Here is a 19789-nt window from a genome sequence, read left to right on the forward strand (position 1 = left end):
ATGTGAATAATGGATAATCTTTTGATAGGTTTTTGTGGGCCAGGTCTGCAAGTGGCAACATAAGTTTTGTCCACCTTCCCTTGGTAACCTGTTCATACTGTAGTCTCACCTAGACAAAATGGATTGGAAAATAAGTGAACATTTATGAGCATCAACATTATTTTATGGGATGGTGCGCAAACCATAGTGAGCCATCTTACTGTCCCTGCCTTAGTGCAATAGCAGATATCACTTGCCATTTTGAGGGGACCTGATGTCTGTAGATACAGGCACATATGAGAGGAATTAAGCACTTTGTCTTGACAAGTCTGAACTTAAGCTATAGGTCAGGCTCTAGTTATGTGGCTGGGGCAAATTACTCTACCTCTGTGAGTCTCTGATCACTCATTGACCAAATGGGGATAATAAGGAACATCCTTAGAGAGTTTTTATGTGGATTGAATCAGATCATTCATGTGTTGTACTTTTCACTGTGTCTGGAAGCACATAAAAATAGCTACTTCTATAAGTAGCCATCTTCTATAAAATAGAAGTATTTTCCAGTTTATTACTTACTTTGTGTCTTTTTGTTCCTGATGTTTTCTGATGGCTAAAGGAAAATAGCAATTACTTTAAAAACTAACACTGGAACAGGTAAGACCTGTTTTTTAGGTGAATTGTGGCCAAAAGCATAATAATAATTAAAATCTATAATGGCAGTAAAAGTTAATATGCTCTATGTTGGTAATAATTAAAATTATGGAGAATCTGACTATCTCCTTGGTAAAAGAAATACTTATAGAGCAGAAAAACTATTAAAATGAATGATAAATAATGAATATGCATTACTTTTATCAGTTGTAAATATCTAGCCAGGTAGTCCATTCCTCCTGTACACACACACACACCCACACACACACATACACAGACAGAGAAGTTAATACTCTGACTTTTCATTGTGCACTGCTTTATAACTTTTTCTGAGCATGCTTGGTGTTTGGAACCAAAATTATGTCATTCTTCAGAATGATGGGTCTTATGAAGACTTATCTGTCAAGTAGCCAGCTGTGTTATGGAGGGTCACTCACATTCTTTCTCCTCTAGCTTTAATTTACTTTCAGGAGAGAGATGGCTGGCAAGGTTTAAGCATGATAAAGACTAATTAAAGAGTTGTTCCTCAAATCTCCTTGAAATTAGAGGTTGATTCACTGAAATAATTCATATTTCATAACTCGAGATAAGCAAAACTTTGAATCTTAGCAAGAAAATTGAAGAGCTATATGGATTACCTAATTCTTTGCCGTGGAAATGTGAATTGCATTTAGAATATAATAGAATTTGTGTTTCCAATAAAACCAACTCAGAGCAGCTTCACATCACAGAACTAAATTAGACCATAACTCCCTTTAATTAGTTTGGATAGTAGTATTTTTAGTCTTTAATTTTACCGTTTAGTGAAGAATTCTGAAGTCCTTAGCATAAAGTCAGTTGTCCTACATCCTATGGGGCAGTTCTTGAGAAAGAATGAAATTACCATGCAATAACAAAATAAGTGATCAAAAGACAATATTTAAATTGCCTACTTTTTTGTTTTTTAAATTAAAAATTTGAAAGTGTGATTTTATATAGTATTCTGAAGCACATTTAATGATATAATTAATAAAGATTTCATTTTCTGATAACTTCACTCAGGTTATGGTAGCAGTAGGGAAGTGGCACAGGTATTTTTGTTTAGGAGGAAAAGTCCTTTTCTAAGATGATCTGTTTTCTGCATCCATTCTTGCCTTCTCAAGAACCAGTTAGCACATGCAGATCAATGTTTCATCGTGTACAAAAGCCTTTATCACTTTTCTTATTATAGTCTTCAAATCTGTCTGCCATTGATACCTGCTATCTTTTAGACCAAGAAAGAGAAAGGGATTAGCAGAACGTGTTGAGGTTTGCTTGCTGCACATGGGACAGCAGTGAGGTGATGTGGAGATGATGAGGCACCTGAACATTCCCTGGTAGATATATAGATAGAATCTCTGAGGCTATGGTTCAAACCAAGGAAAAGAGAAACAGGACAGAAATTATTCTTTGATTTCTGTTCAGTTTTAAATCTGAGGACAAGTTTATGGAAAGCAAGTTATTTACTTTGAAGTTAAAGGCCGGCATAGAAAAATGGGATTTAAATCTCAGCAGTGACATTTTCGTCAATGACATTAAGAATTTATTGAAAATCTGAAGGTGCATGACAGCAAACTAAATAAAAGGGGAAGGAGATGTGTCTGTGGGGTGTGGTGAAGTGTGTATTGAGGATGAGCACCGACTTGGAGGGATGGGGTCAGGAGTTCTTAGAAGAGTGACAATATTCTACATAGATTTATGTGGAAAAAAGAAAAGATTGTGAAAAGTAGCCCTGGAGGCTTATTTGTTCCTCTTTTCCCTGAATGAGTTTTATTTTTCAAATATATTTAAAAACAAGTATCCAAGTTGAGAAAGAAGGAGCTGAGCTGATAAATGTGTTTGGTCTTTTCTATTTTGTTGTCATCAAAAAGTTGAATTAAACCATAGATTCTTGGCAAACCATTTTAGTATGATTAAAAACATTCATTATGTTTTCTTCCTAAAAGCAGTTTCCCTAAAGCATGGAAAATGTTAAAAATGCACTCACATTAAAGTCTGGCTCTATTTCTAAATTGGAAAACATGAAAGCACATTAAAATGTTTTCCAGTGGACGGTCATTAGAGTAATAAGGAATTTGCTGGAGATGAATGTCCAGAAAGAACATGATCCAACCTCATCTTTTAGTTTTCTTCACATAAAAACATTTTGAAGAAAATCCAATCATGATTGCAATTGAAAGTTTATAGAAAGTAAAATACATGGTCATTGAGGTTAGCTTGACCTTGGAGAAATAATTCCAGTCTCACATTGCATGAAATAAAGAAAAAATGAATTTTAAGTGTATGATTACTTAGACTTTGCCCATGAGTTATTGGTCTCACCTGTACTTTGGTGAGTCCTTGCTTCTTTTTGTACTATTTCTTGGCAGCACCTGTGCCATAAATCATTTGGGCAAAGAAAGGCAAGATGTAAATGAGCCAATTTTTCTTAGGTGTTAAAAGTTCTGATTAAAGTTTTAATATGGGCAAAGGTTGAAGTTATTTGCTAGAATAAAAATTTGATCTTCCCCTAGGCTATTTCTGGTTATCATTAGTAAACAATTTTAGAGTATCATTGCATGTTATTATACAGGGACCAATTTGTTTATAACAAAATGGAGTAAGTATACTTGCTATCCTAACTACAATCCAGCTAGGAACAGATGTTTACCATTGTACTTATAGATATTATTAAAGTAATATCAGCTAGTAGGAGACAAACTTCCTGAAATCTGTGGATTAAACAACAGAAGTTTTTCTTTTACTCATGTCAAGTCCAAAATACATTCTGTGGTATGCAGAATAATTACCCTCCTCCTAAAAAGATATCCATGTCCTAATTCTTAGAATCCATTAATACATTGCCTTGAATAGCAAAGAGACTTTGCAGCTGCTATTAAGTTAAGGATATTGAGAGGGGAAGATTATTTTGGATTTTCTGGGTGAGCCTTGTATAACCAAGAGGGCGCCTCAAAGGGAAAGAAGGAGGCAAGACAGACATAGAAGGTGTGTGATGACAGAAGGAGAGAGAGAGAGAGAGAGAGAGAGAGAGAGAGAGAGAGAGAGAGAGAGAGAGAGAAGAGAAGAGAAGAGAAGAGATTAGAAGATGCTATATTGTTGGCTATGAAGAGGAAGAATGGGTCCATGAGCCAAGAAATGTAAGGGGACTTTAGAAGCTAGAAAAGGTAAGGAAACACATTGTCTACTTACTCTCCAGAGGGGACACAGCTTTGACTGACCCATTTTAGGACTCCTGACTCCCAGAACTGGAAGAGAGTAAATTTTTTTGTTTTAGACAACTGAGTTTGGCATCATTTGTTACAGCAATGATAGGAAAGTAATGTATATATTTTCCATATAGTTATTCAGTTATTTCATTTTGTGACTCCATCTGATAGGAAGACCTTGAGATCACTGTGGTTAGCCAGTGGGTAGAGAAAGAGAACGAAGGATGGTTATTATTTCTTCTTTATTGCTGTTATCCAATATTAGAATTTGTTTTGAGACGGGTCTAAGTATGCAGCCCAGGCTGACCTTGAACTCATAATCCTCCTGCCTCAGTCTCCCAAGTGCTAGGATTACAGATGTTTGCCACCATGCCTGGCTCCAATATTGGGTTTGTAATAGCATTACTTCATTTTTCAAATGCTGAATATTGGGAGGTAAGTATAACATATTTTCTTTATTTTCAAAGGGGAGCTAAAGGTCTGTAATTATCTTAAGCTCTTTGAGGTGAATGTAAAAAATAATGAATCAGTAAAAATGTGCACAGTAGTAAAAATGACTTGGTGGATATGAATTACAAAAAGCTTCAAGCAGAGGTGAGGCTAAAATTCAAGTAATTAATTGATGGTCTGTGTGAGAAATAATTGGCCTTAATTTCACAGCCCAATTGACAAGCTATGTGGGACCATGAGCATCAGTCTTATCTGATGCTTTCTTCAGTGGAGAAACTTTAACACCAATGGTAACATCTGAGAAGATGTGGTGAGCCTTGAAATATTGCTTTACCACACGTCACCAGATGGCGCAGCCTTGTTTGTATTTTTACAATATGAAATGCTTTTATTTTTTTAAATAATTAATAGGGATCATACTAGACCCAGAAAAGTATAAAAATTGATATATTTTGCTGCAAACTCTCTGTATCTTGTCTCACTTAAGCCTGACTACATACAATATATGCATACACATTCCTTAAGAGTCTTTGTAACTTATTTAAAATATCACTATGTTTTTATGTTGTAATGTAATATGAATTTACAGTAAAACACTAGAAAATATGGGTAAATAAAGATGCCACAATACCGAATTACTAACTGGTAACTATTTGGTGTATATCCTTTCTGTAAATATGTTGATCCTTCTCAAAAGCTCAAGTTTTAGAATGTTTTTACTTATACCCAGGAAACCATTTTAGGCAAAGTTTTCTTTAGATTTTATGATCTTCTTATCAGGTACTTTTCTCTACTTCATTAGAGGACAGTCCTGCCCACACTTCTGCTCATGCTAGGTATCTAGGAGTCATTTCTGGTACCTCCTTTCCCCTCCCTTCCCACATCAAATTCTATCAATTCTAACCTATTTTGTGGTGCTGGGGATGGAACCCTGGGCCTGGCTCATGCTAGGCAACTGTTCTACCACTGTTCATCAACTTTTCTTAATCTCTACTGCTACTACTTACTTATTGGTCCACGTGCATATTTCTTCTTGTTTTTTATCACCTTCTTAATAACTAACCACTAGATTTTATATTTGAACATCATTCTTTCAGGAAACATTTTCTGACAAAATCTCCTAGGCAGAGTTTGTGTGCTTTCTTAGCACCTCATACCTATCTCTGTTGTACCACATATCCCCTCTGTATTATATCTCGTTTACTTGTCTGTATTCTTCATGCTTAGCACAGGAACCTAGCAGGTGATTGATACACATTGTTGAATGGATAATGAGTTGTAATAGGAAAATATTTTGAATTGGTAAAGGGGATCAATTTTGGCTTTTAAGAGTCATACTTTTTTTTTCTTGTGGTACTAGGGCTTAAACACAGGGTCTTCACCTTGAGCCACTCTACCAGCCCAATTTTTTATGATAGGGTTTTTCAAGATAGGGTCTTGCAAACTGTTTGCCTGAGCTGGCTTCGAACTGTGATCCTCCTGATCTCTGCCTCCTGGGTAGCTAGAATTACAGGTGTGAGCCACCAGCACCCAGTGACATACTGATTTTTTCTTTTATTTTCTATTGACATGTATTAATTATGCATATTAGTGAGGTTCAGTATGATATTTCCATACATTCATTTAGGATGTACTGATAAAATCCAACCACCCCTTTTCCACTTCCCCCCCACCCTTTCCATTCTAGTCACCACTATTGTACTCTTAGGTTGATTTTTTTTGCATCTACATATGAGAGATGGCTTTGCTTTTTAAATATCCTGTCCTCCAGTTCCATCCATTTTGCTGCAAATGACATTTCATTCTCCTTAATGGCTGGATAATATCTCATTATATATATGTGTGTGCATGTGTGTGTAAATATATAGTGTCACAATAGACATGAGTATGCAGGTATTTCTTTGGTATGCTGATTTATTTCATTTCAGCATAGCACTAAATAGTGGGATAGTTAGATGATATAATAGATCTATTTTTAATTTTTTTGAGGAACTTCCATACTGTTTTTCATAATGGCTGTTCTAATTTTACATTCTCACAACATTGCTTCAGGGTTCCTATATTGGTTTTTGAGTAAAGCAATGATGTAGACATGACTTTAGAACTAATAGTATTATGGAGGGTAAATTGAACAGAAAGGAGATAAACTGAAGAGTACTGTCAGGAGATTGTTGCATGATCATAAAGTCACAATATTAATTCTTGTTATTGTGACTAGAAAGGAATGAATATGAGGATCTCAAATGAGGAATCAAAGGGACCTGCTCCTGGTTACATTGGGGTTGAGTAACACAAACAGAGCTGTTGACAGTCTATACCAAATAGCTCAGAGAGGCTAATCTGAGAGAAGAGATGATGGCTATATGCTGGAAAGATACTTTAAGAAAGAAAGGTTGAAGATCACAAAGCTATCCCCTTTCTTTCTTCCACCTGACCTAGTTATATGATGGAGGGCTTTGACTGCCCCTCCGGGAACTAATTTAACCATATATCTATTCTCTGAAGCACTGTTCTTTGGTTTTCTTTTTGTGTTTTAACATGAACGAGTTGCAACAGTAGTACACAGACCAGCACATAACACAATCTGTCACTCTAAAGTTGGAAAATAGAACCAGAAGGTTGATTCCTGATGTTTGCAAATATTGAGGAAACACTCTACAAACAACATATGTACTTGTATGTAGGTCATGCAGTGGATCATAATTCTAAACTCCCATGATCATACTAGAACTGACAACAACATTTTGAATAAAAAGGAAAAGACGTTAACATAGTCTCAATGAAGGAGCAAATACTTAAAAAAGTATGCATACTGTGTTCAAGGTATGGTGTGAATACAAAAAAATGTAAAGCAGTCTCTGCTCTCAGAGAGATTTTACTTAGGATAAGGAGCTAAACTATAAATCTATGAAAGTGTAAGTAAAATTACAAGAGTAACTAATTGAATGTACAGTTGCATAATTACTTAAGGTTCTGGTTTTTTTTTAACTTTTGTGTAGCTGATAATTTTTTCCCAAAACATTTTTATTAGCCTACTTTAGTTGTACAGGTGGGATCCATTGTGACATTTCTGAATATGCTTACATGTACATTTGTTAGGTTCACCCCACACCCCTCCTTAAAACAATCGCAAAAGATTTCATTGTTTGAGTTCATAGGTGTATATAAAGTATATAAAATGTTGTGAATTCTAGGTGACAAATCAACTCAAGAAGAAAGAGCAAGGCAGGGAATTTATTAGAAGGAGACAGGAACACATCACAGCAGTAGGAATGATCCAGAAGGCCCTCATAAAAGGAACTGGAAAAGTTACAAAACCACCAAGTCCATTTTCTACTTCCTCCTCTTATCCTTTCACTAACTCACTTTCTGAGTGGTTCCAGCATATCCAAGTTGGCATGTGGCTGGCTGGCTACTTGATTCCATCTTCAAATTTTCAGTCAAAGAAATCTAATTATGCTAATCCTTAGTCCAGCAAGCCATGATTATATAATACAATAAAGATATCAGTGTCCAGAGAGGCCATTTTTAGAGAAGGTAACCATTCTAGTATAAATATTTTGTTCAGGGGCATCTGTGCTTATTTTACCACCTTTAGGCATGGCTGAACCTGTCAGATCCCAACTGGATCGCAGTTTCCTAGGTTGTAAAAATAACAAGGACTTGTCATAACAACCATGATTTGGTCAGAATTTGTATTTGGTATTGTAGAGATTTTTCTACTGAATGAATGTTTGCACATACATTAATCACAGCTATGCTTGTTGCAATGTCACTCTGCCATCTGTCAAATTAGTTAATAGTCTTACTTTTCATTGCTGCATTTCCAAATTTCCTTTTGTAGAAAAAGCCTTTGTGGAATAGTAAAGGATTATATCTTTGTTAATAAAATTAACTTCTTATCAAATACAACAGAGGCAAATCCAGTATGTAGGTCAGATCTGTAAATGTACAAGACAACTCTTAAATTATATTGGTTATATTCAGTTCTCTTTCAAATTATTAAATTATTTGTGTTCTCCACTGTATTCAGTCTACTTTAATGTGCAACTGTGGTTCTTCCAAATCATCTTTTTATCTGAGTTTCATGAAATAAAATGGGCACCATTGCGGCCCAATCCAGAGGAAGTAGAATTATATACCATAGTGCAAATGGCTCGAACTGAACTCTGGGAGAGGATCTTGGATGTTTTTTAAAACTGTCCTTGACATAATTTTGATCGGGAGGTAATGTGAACAGGGAGGTGGCATTTGTTCAAATTTGCTTTTGAGAGGGATTCATTTACTGATACGATGTTAGTACCTTCACCTTTATTCTAGTTTATTACTTACAGACAGCCAAAGTCCTGATTAGGAAGCCTTGTGAGGAATTCTGAGTATGACTTCATGTAAGGCACTTCGACTATAGTGACTCTTTAATATAAGGTTAAAAAAAAAAAAGGGGAAAGGCAGGATAAATTACAGCTAGAAAAGTCACTATCCAATATATCATTGAAAACAATCTCAAAAAACTTTTTAGAAGCTTCTTTAGGGAATTTAAAAATAGAAATGACTTTTTGTCTTTGTATTCAGAAATAAAGCCAAGCTACTGTTCTCATATTTAAGTAAAATTTCAAATGGTGAAAAGTTGCTAATTGTAGGGTTTGAATGTAATTGGGGAATGTGATATAAAGAACATTTCCTATTCTTAGAGTCCAGGGATACAACTCATGTGCTTCTGGATGCATTCATTTCTTCACTTTCTGGTCTGACCATGAACGTTCCAGATGCTTGCCAATTTCACACTAGGAAAATAAAAGAGAAATTACCATGCGATTCCCAGTGTAAGGGTGCATTTGTCCTCTGCAGTTGCGGCCTAGTGAGTGGTGTTTATGGAACTGCACTGTAAAAGTAAGACCTTAGTTTGTTACTGTCTCTATGGCAGCAAGTTATTTCTTTTCTGAGGCTGATGTGGGTAAAGAGGTTTGGCATGTGACTGGCCGACTTTTCACACCAACGTGGAGACTTGAAAGAGCTGGTACAACAATTGATAATCTTACCCTGCATGGAAATCAATGCCTGGAGCCTGAGCCAAACAGCTTAGTGTCCTTCTGGTGTCACTGGGCTACTTGGTGATAGCACCCTTCATTCACTCATACATAACATTTCTATTAAGAATCTAGCAGTGGTTCAATACACAGATGTCAGAAGTAAGCTAGATATGCATTGATTTAGGACTGTGGCATGGTAGACTTAATCACGACAAAAGCACTCTAAAACAGGTAAAGTAGATGTCCATGAAAAGGCTTCTAGGGAGCAACAATTCATTGTTATATTGTCCAGAATTCAGAGTTTAAATCTGATTCTACCACTAACTTGTCTTGGTTAATTCACACAAGGGCTTTCCTTTAATTCACTACTTTGTAAAAACAGCTTTGCTTGTTTATTGCTAAAGATTTGTGGTGTAGTTATGCTTGAATTCAGACCATGTATTGTATATAAAATATATGCAAGGAATTTTGTTAAGTTTTCTAAGTACCAAAAATATATATTGAATATTAAGCATGGTATTCTGTCTCAAAGAGTTTGTGGTCTGATAATGAAATTGAGTTGTATAAAAATATAACAATACCTGGAAGAGTGCAATAAATGCATATGTAACAAAGTTAAATTTAGTTATGTGAATTTATAGGTTCAGGTAAGGCTTCTCAAAGTTCTGTTTTTATTTGACTTAAAAATTTATTAGTTATTTTACCTTTTGGTGGTACTGGGGTTTGAACTCAGGGTCTCACACTTGCTAGGCAGGTGCTTTACCGCTTGAGCCACTCCACCAGCTCTCTTAGTTATATTTGCAGGGTGAGGAGATCCTGTGTGTGCATGCAGCATGTGTTTACATTAGTGGGCAGGTGCAAACACACTGCTATGTGTGAGGGGAGGTTATGTGTGATGAAGGGCAAGTTGAAAGACCTAGGTGTCATTCTCTTGTTACCTTTTTGTGTGATCTTGAGCTTATCACCAAATGTCTCTGGGCATTGTAAATTAGTGCTCCGATACTTCTCCTGTGTAAAGGACTGTTCTTTAGCTCCAATGATTGATCAGTAAAAACATAGTTTTGAAATGATAAAGCTAAACATAGTAACTCCAAGAAATTATTTGTCTATGATTTAACCTAGTCTATTTAATTCTTATATGAACATTTAAATGTTATGAAGACTAGTTGCTTTATGATGATAAAATGTTACCATTTGCTTTGTATGGATTAAAAATGGTGTGTTTAATTAATTCTCCATAGAATATTCATTCTCACTCTTAATGGTGCCATGTGGATGAAAATTAATTCGCCTCCTTACCCAATATCATGCTGTGGTTCTTTGATATACTTGCAAAAAATTCTTTGACAAAGCTTATGATGCACAAAATTTTCCTTATGTGTATATTAATAACTAATTATAAGTGTGACCCAAATTGGAGTCTTTATACTCTGCCTCATTTTCAAAGGAAAAAATCATATATAACTTTCACACAATAACTAAAATACTAGACTCAGTTGAAATAAAATTAATTTTTATAAATGAAATGATTTATAAATTTTGGGTCAAGGGCAAGTACTCCATAGTAACACTTATCTAAATGCATGGATTTGGCTTAGCACAAAGTTCTCCTGGGAAGTGAAGACATACACTCTTTCTCTTTTTTTTCATACTCTTTTCTGTACCCAGTTCCTTTTACATTGGAATCTGACTTTTCTGACCTGCTGGGAATGAGAAGACTGAACAGGATGTCAGTAGACTTTTTGTGGGGCTTTAGTTAAAAATTTTATGTATTGTATTATGCTTTTTGACTCTAAAGAGATAAAAGAGTGTCTCTTCTTTAAGAAGCCACAGAGACTTAGCAGGAGGCTGGGTTATAAAATGAAGAAGTCAAAAGTCAACTGGGAGAGGTAAGAAGCCAGTGAATTTGGAGCCAACTTGGAGAGAAGTCACCTTCTGGATCTCAGCCTTGACATGGGGACAAATGCCAAGGGCCAACAGTGCTATTGTCTATCATACTCTGGGATAAGTTAAAAGCATCTTTCCTTAGTAGGAGACATTAGCTTAGCAAAGGGGACAATTAAATGGCAGCAGTAGGGTGTTAAGAAAGCAATTCATGCTGTTAATCTGAGAGGCAAACTAGAACAAATGAGAAGAGATGGTTAACAAAGTAGTCAGAAATTGCTCAGGAGCAAGTTAAATCTGCTACAATTTCAGGCTCTGTTCTCCAAAGTGAATTCTTATATGGCACCCCTCATTCCATCTACACCTAATTCATTTATGAAATCATGAAAAGTAGAGCTGCTGTAGTTTAAAGAAAGAGTGGGGATAAGCCTCTTCTGATTATCATTCCTTCTATGGCCTCTTGGAGCCAAAGGGGTCCACAGATCAAAGCTGGAAAACCACTGCTCTGAGTTATGAAGGAAAGCAAATGCTTAGAATGGCAGAGCAGTATTAGCTCAGAGATAAGTCTGCCTGTACTTGGTGTTGGCTTTTCTTTTAAATTTTCCTCCATATGGGAACTTCCATATGGGAAGGCCAAAGTACCTGATTATTAGAATAGGAAATAACAGAATTACTTTTATTTTATATTATCTACAGCTAAGGAAATCCTGCTGATTCTTTTAAAGCAGGTACACATGGATTCTAAATTTTAGAATAGTATCTTAGAATATTTGGTATTTTATAGCTCAACCTCACAACATTTATTTAATTTAATTTTTTTAATTCATATGTGCATACAATGTTTGGGTCATTTCTCCCCCCTTCCCCCACCCCCTGTCTAAACCCCCCGCCCCCTCCCTCTTCCCCCCACCCCCTCACTACCCAGCAGAAACTATTTTGCCCTTATCTCTAATTTTGTTGAAGAGAGAGTATAAGCAATAATAGGAAGGAACAAGGGGTTTTGCTAGTTGAGATAAGGACAGCTATACAGGGAGTTGACTCACATTAATTTCCTGTGCATGTGTGTTACCTTCTAGGTTAATTCTTCTTGATCTAACCTTTTCTCTAGTTCCTGGTCCCCTTCTCCTACTGGCCTCTGTTGCTTTAAAGTATCTGCTTTAGTTTCTTTGCGTTGAGGGCAACAAGTGCTATCTAGTTTTTTAGGTGTCTTACCTATCCTTACCCCTCCCTTGTGTGCTCTCGCTTTATCATGTGATCAAAGTCCAATCCCCTTGTTGTGTTTGCCCTTGATCTAATGTCCGCATATGAGGGAGAACATATGATTTTTGGTCTTTTGGGCCAGGCTAACCTCACTCAGAATGATGTTTTCCAATTCCATCCATTTACCAGCGAATGATAACATTTCGTTCTTCTTCATTCACACCCACTCTCCCAGTCAGAACCTGAGTCGTCCTCTCCCTCATTCTGTCCAGTCATTGTGGTTTGTCATCAGTTGATGACATCTTTCCTGCTACAACTTCTTCATCCCTACAACTACTGCACTGCTTTTGTTCATGCTTTTCTCGTAATTCTGGAAAAAAATTTCCTAACTTGCTTCTATCCTGACATCTTTTCAGTACATCTTCCATATGTTTGCAGGAACATATATATTTCTTTTATAATACAGAATTTATCATACTCTTCTGTGGCTTAAAATTTCAACAAATTGCCATTTATTGTTATCTTTATCAGGTAGATAAAGTGGACTCATTAAAACAAGCTTTACAGTCTTCCTTGCTTTGGTTTCTGATTAACGATATCGAGAACCACCCTTTCTGTACATCCGTTCGTTCAGCAGCAATTGAAGCCTGTGTGTAGTTTCTGTAGTTCTGGCAGGATAGGCCTTACCCAACTCCTCCTGCGACACCTCAGATGGGGAATCCCTTCCCCCCTCCCTTGAGTTCAGGATCCCAGGCATAGGCCTCATCTCCAACCTTCTAAAATTTAATAATCCTAACCTTTCCCCTTTGCTTTACCAACTCTAGGAAAGGTAGTGGCTTCCTACAGTTGGTATCAATGTAATACCTTAGCATTCTTTTTTATTTGTCTTTTCAGCTATTCAATATACAGTTAATTATCTACACTAAATTCTCTCTAATAAAGACAATTAGTGTGACCTTTATGCACTTACTGGAAGCATAACTGGCAACTTCTTTGTCCTTTGTTTCCCTCCTTTCTTACTGAGCCTTGTTTCTGTCCCTCAGTGTCTCATAATAACAATGGATGCATGGGAGGAGTCCATGAGCTGACTACTGACTGTCTCTACCTGGACAGCTAACTCTCCAGGACCCACCCTCAGCATTTCCTGCCTGCAATCGTTATCTTCGCTCATTGCTGCATCTGTACTGTCTCCTTTCTCTGCATTGGTCTGTTGCTTCAGTGTGTGCTTTTGAGTGGATTAAATGCACAGTGCTCTCAATTTCTTCTGTGTAACAACTGAACTGAAGAGAACAACTGAAAAGTCCTAACATTTGGGTATTTCAAGTTACTCTCATAAATGAGACAGATTTTGGTTTTGAAGATGTGTTAGCAGAATTCATTTTGGCATATAAACCTTTAAAAGTTAATAATCAGAAGAGATACACTTGATTAGTAATTGGAAAATCAGATACTATATCTTTTATTTCACACTAAGTTTTACAACTCATTAGTCTTTAACTTTCTCCATCAGTACAATGGAGTTGCAACAATTGCTCCTGTATATGTCAGAGATTTTTTTTTGAGTCTCACTATGTGTAGCCCAAGCTGGCTTCAAACTTGTGATCCTTCTGCTTCAGCCTGCCAAGTGCTGGCATGACAAGTGTGCACCACACCACCACACCAGGTTTAGAGATATTTGGTAAATATCTCTAACACATGCACATTAGATAATATGCATGGAAGTTATTAGGATTAAAAAGAAACCTGAGGATCAGGCCAGGTGTGGTGGCTCAAGTCCATAATCCTAGTTACTTAGAAGGAGGAGATCAGGAGGATTGTGGTTCCAGGCTAGCCTAGGCAAAAAGTTCCCAAAACTCCATCTCAACAAATGTCTGGGTACAGTGGCACATGCCTGTTTGTCCCTAGCTCTGCAGGGAAACACAAATTGTGGTCCAGGTCTGTCAGAATAATATGAGCCTCTATCTCAAAAATAATTAATGCAAAAAGGGCTGGCAGAGTGGCTTTGGTAGAGTGCCAGCCTAGCAATTGTGAAACTCGAGTTCAACCCCCAGTACCACCAACACCTCCCCAAAACCAGAACAATAACAATAAAAAACCTGAGAACCAAACATGCGATGGTTAATGTATTTTCAGACTGGTTCTAAGTACCATCTAGAAGAAATACTTCAGACTGTTTAACTTAACATAAAAAATTCATTGGTATTCACCAAATAGATAATATTGACTAAAAGATGTATGAGTTTGAATTGCACAGTTATTAAGTCATTATATAACAAAGTTTTTTTTTTGACATTACTTGGGTTTGAACTCAGGGCCTTGTGATTGCTTGGCAAACATTTTTACCATTTGAGCTATACTCCCAGTCTTTTTTGCTTTAGGTTTTTTTTCAGATAGAGTCTCACTTGTTTGCTGGGGCTGGCCTTGAACCACTGTGATCCTCCTACCTATACCTCCCACCTAGCTGAAATTCAGATGAGAACCATCATGTCTGGATTGTTTGTTGAGATGGAGTCTTGTGAACTTTTTGCCAGGACTGACCTTGAACCACAATCCTCACAATTTCTGCTTCCTGGGTAGCTGGGATTATAGATGTGAGCCACCATGTCCAGCTCTCCCACCCCCATAAAGATTTATTTTGAAGAAGTTAGCACTGTCTTATATAACTGCATTTTATTTTATTTTTTATTCATTTATTCATATGTGCATACATTGTTTGGGCCATTTCTCCCTATAACTGTATTTTAAAAAGGGGTCTTTGATATATAAAATAATGATGAAGCATCTCCATTTTACTGATATAGGACTGGAGTTGGGGTATGAAAAACTGTTTTATTTCTAACATTGAATGGATGAGGGAGTAGATCAAGTAATGAATTTTAAATTATTTCAGTTTTTATGGTGGATCAATGTTTGCTATTGCTGAAATTTTTTTTGAGTAATTTTGGTTTTGAGAAAATTAGAATTGATTTATTTGTAATGTAGAATTCATAATGGAAACAACTAGAAGCCATACTGAATATAAACTAAAATATAGATTTCTTGTCCCAGTGTTTAAAAGACATCACTTTTGAAGAAAAAAGTGAATTGTGGTTAACCCAATTTCTTATCTGGGTGGCTATGAATGATATCTAGAGTGGATGATATCTAAAATATAGCAAGAAAAACTTGATATCTATATGTGCCTAGACAGAATCAAAGAATTCAACAAAATGCCCATGAAATTTCAGATAATTCTACTTTTTAGATATTCTTAGCAACAGAAATACATCAAAATACTTCAATTTTGCATTTATGGAACCAGTTATTTCTATTGGAGAAACAAATAAACAGCTGTATAAATATCTTATTTGAGCAAGTGGGCAGTTGAATTTCAATGATTTAATCAGTTTTCTGCTCAATTTAAAAATGTTATACATCAAAATTATAAGAAACCCTACAAAAATAATAAAAATAAATTTGCAACAGATATAAGCAGTTACTTCCAGATAATGAGATGCTTGGTTTTCTCTACTGAAGTTTTGCAGTATAAACTCCATATGAATTATTGTTCCTTGACTTGGTATTTTTCAAATGTGTGAGGAATTCTAGTGGTACTTACTTCCTTCCCCTGCAACATAATTAGCTATAAAGACATGCCAGTTGACTGACAAACATTTATGATATTTACTGTGTCTGGAAACTGTCATAGGTCCTGCAATGGAGTTGGAGTTAGACAATAGGAAGGGGATAGAAAGATGAATAAGATCCCCTGATCTGACTGAATTTGCCATGAATTGTGAGAACATTGAAATAGTTCACTATGGTTCTCAGAAAAAATGGAGACAGTTCATTATTTTCCATGGTGGTCACATTCTGGCTATCATCCTACTCATTTTGTAGTAGCCCATCAGAGCATGCCCAGAACTATTAGTTGTAACTGATTGATAGGTTATAGCAGGAGCCAAGAGAAGATGGCTGATTTAGCCTCCCCAGTCATTAGAAGCAGTTGAGCCCCTTCCTGGGATTTGAGGGAGTAATGGGTACTGAGCAGGCTACACCATCTGGAGAAGGGCACAGAAATCCTAAGGTTATTGCAGGAGAGCTTGGCTGGTTGATTCTATGGGGCACATTTCTGCTGTAAAGTGTGGGGGTGCTCTTTATTTTACGTGAAAATGCTGAACACTAAAAAAACTAGAAGCCAATATTTGACTTTAATGTGAATTCCCCAGGAAACTTTTCATTCATTCAGATTCAACACAACCAAGTTCTAAAACTTCTCATGCAGGAAAAACACACTGGTACTAAACACAGGGGACACAATGATGAAAATACTGGGTCCTTGTCTTAGCTTGGGCTTCTATAATAAAGTACCATAGACTGGGTGGCTTATAAACAACAGAGATTTATTTCTGACAGTTCTGAGGCCTAGAAACCTAACAACCAGGGTGCTAGTATGGTTGGATTCTTGTGAAATCCTCTTCTGGCTTGCAGTTTGCCATCTTGAATTCCATGTGGCAGCCAGAGAGCTCTCTGAAGTCTCTTTTTTAGAAAGGAATTAATCCTGTTTTTGAGGAGTCCATCTTTATGGCCTAATGGTTCCCAAAGACCCCCTCCTAAAACCATTACTTTGGGGTTATGATCTCAACATATGAATTTGTTGAGGGGACATAAACATTTAGTCTAAACCAGTCACAACCCTCCGAGAGGGCAGAATCTAGCCTGAAGGACATATTTGTAATATAGTAACTGCTTATTGTAGAATGACTTCTGGCCAAATTTTCTAAGTGTTTACTAACATGCTTTGACCAAATCAAGCATTCTTTCCACAAGGCTCTTGACAAAGGAATAAAACAAGTAGTTGACTTGGTGCTGTAGACAGGTCCACCTCCCAGCTGACCTCTGGATCAGTACCATAAACTTTCAGGGTCAACCAGAGCATTTTACCTCAGCGGATGAAAGTAGCTGAGAGGACACTGACTCAGCCATATAATCCCTATCCCTTACTCTGCAAGCTACAATTTAGTGGATGTTAGAGGAAGAAAGGATTAGAGATCATATGAAAGGAAGAGGTATAATGTCCATGTGACTGGGACTCAAACAGCTCCCATCCCTTTTTTCAATGCACTCACTCATGCTAACTCCTCATGGTTCCTTCTAACCTCAAGGCTGTTGATGTACCTGAAACTGCAGGGAAAGACGGAAAGACTTATCTTTTATTGATTTGTTCCTCCTTAAGACACAGAGAAAAGAAGCTAATTGCTTGAGGAGCTTCAGTGATTATCAAAGCTTTATATTTGTCAAGTCTTGTTCATCAGTTCAATGTTATCTCATCAGATTCATAGAACATCAATGTGTCTTTTATTTCTCTTTCAAAACAAATGATATTAATAATATGTGGTGAGAAAATTTCCAAAACATAGGCTGACATCTCGCTTTTCTTTTCTCACCTTCAAGATGAGATCATTGCCAATACCGTTTTAAAGAAATGCTGTATACCTTGTTAGAGGATCCTCTAACATACCGCTTTTATAATGGTAATGAAAGACTATGGGGGGGATGTGTCCGTTTATTAGAGCCCTTTACCTTCCAGTATTTCAATGATCTACTTACCTTTTTCTCTAAAGATTTGAAGTATCAAGAGGCCAGAGACTACGTTCTCCTTCTCTTTTTATTTCTAGTGCTGGTACAGTGTCTAGCACATAGTAGTAAGGTTCAATAAATATTTAGTTAGCCAGTATACCTTGGGTGAAGGAGCGGATATTTTGAAATAATTATCTAATTATAATGGAATTCCATTGTATAATTTTTATTTGATGTCCAATTTCAAACAAGTCATTTTTCTTGTCTGAAAGAGCTGATAATGTCACTTTCTAATCTTTTGATTAAATCAAATGTCCCAGCATTTCTTTTCAAATATATCATCTTATTATTCTGTGGTTCAGCCATCTCTTTCCAGGTAATGAGGAGCTCTGAGCTCTAAGGGACAAAAGCTTTACATAATTCTAATGTATCGTACTTAAGACAGTTTCTTTTCAGGTAAAAATTATATTCTATTTTTGAAAAATCAAGTGAAAGTTAACACTATCATTCACAGTACAGTTTTGTTCTCATTATAAGTCTTTGACTTTCATTTATTTGTGACCTATTTTAAAAACTAAATATTAAGTAAATGATGTCCCTCTTAGTGACTAATCCAGAAAAGAAAGTAAGGAGGCATACTTGAAGTCAATTAACACAGATGAAGAAAGTGGTTATACCACTGATATCACCACGATCCCGCTCAACATCCCAGGTGACTTGTCAGTATGGATGATGCTTACTGACCTTTGACCCACTGACAGACTGATGAGTCACCATTGCTGGTGGTGAGCTTCCTTAGGGAATTTTATGTTAATGGCCATGACATTTACTGTATTGTGAGATGATTGCACATAAGAGTTGGAAGAATTTGTCCACTGAAAAATGTAAAAGAATAAATTTTTTTTCAGATGATTGCTATGGGAAAATCAAACTAATTTAATTATATACTTGGTATGTAATGTCATAAATGAACTTTTATGTGCATGTACTTATTAGATATGTTAGTTCCTTAGTAATAAAATTATACTTATTTTGAAAATTGTCACTGACTTAAAAATATGCTTTTCTCTTCAAATCAGATAATCAGAGGAAGTGTTTTCTAAATATCAGTATCTTTCAAGAGTCCTCAGGACTCAGTGGAAAATTAGGGAATTCATTACTCATACAATAATTAAGGATAAAAATTTCCATTTATTTTATATTTAGTTTTTGCTTATTATGTCTGTAACTCTTATCTAATGTCTAGACATCTCAGAAATCCACTCTGACTTGGAGAATTATACTTGCATGGAGGAGAGAAGAAGGGTGGGTGGAAGCTGGTTCCGTTCTGTTTCCCCTTTCTGGGCTACAAGGGATCTTGTTAAAATCTGTAGGTATTGAGCTGACATGTAAAGTCTTGCCTCCTATTTCTTTTTCAGAGAATATTAGATACTACTAGGATAAAAATAATTCTCTAGGAAGCATAAGAATTTTAATAAAAATGTAAATTATTTTAGCATTAGTACTAAACTTCAGATTAGTGAGCATGGCAGTGATTGATGGAACTGTCGAGTATTGGTAAAAATGTTAGAAATGGAAAGATTTCTTCACCCTGAGAGACAGCAATGCATTATTACCTGAAAATCATTTCATTAAAGATAAACATTTGTTTTATTCTCTAGATTCATACTTCATGTAAAGTCAAAGTTGAAAGTAAGGTAATTAGTTTCCATGGAATTCGTGTCTCTGTTTCCATAAAGGTCGTCTAAATGTTCCCAGATGTTATGATTAATTTTCATTATTGCTCTTAGCTTATCTTTCTTTTTATGTCCC

At 36.1% G+C, this 19789-nt stretch overlaps 1 long non-coding RNA gene across 1 annotated transcript in view; it reads left to right on the plus strand.

Annotated features, from left to right (window-relative positions):
• The first annotated feature begins 471 nt into the window (after positions 1–471).
• Positions 472–19789, plus strand: part of LOC141421592 (uncharacterized) — a 106433-nt gene continuing 87115 nt past the window's right edge. Inside the window, exon 1 of the long non-coding RNA XR_012446179.1 lies at positions 472–3812. This is a non-coding gene — a long non-coding RNA (uncharacterized lncRNA). The remainder of the gene's footprint in view (positions 3813–19789) is intronic.

This window comes from Castor canadensis, chromosome 3, assembly GCF_047511655.1.
Source record: "Castor canadensis chromosome 3, mCasCan1.hap1v2, whole genome shotgun sequence".
NCBI lineage: Eukaryota > Metazoa > Chordata > Mammalia > Rodentia > Castoridae > Castor > Castor canadensis.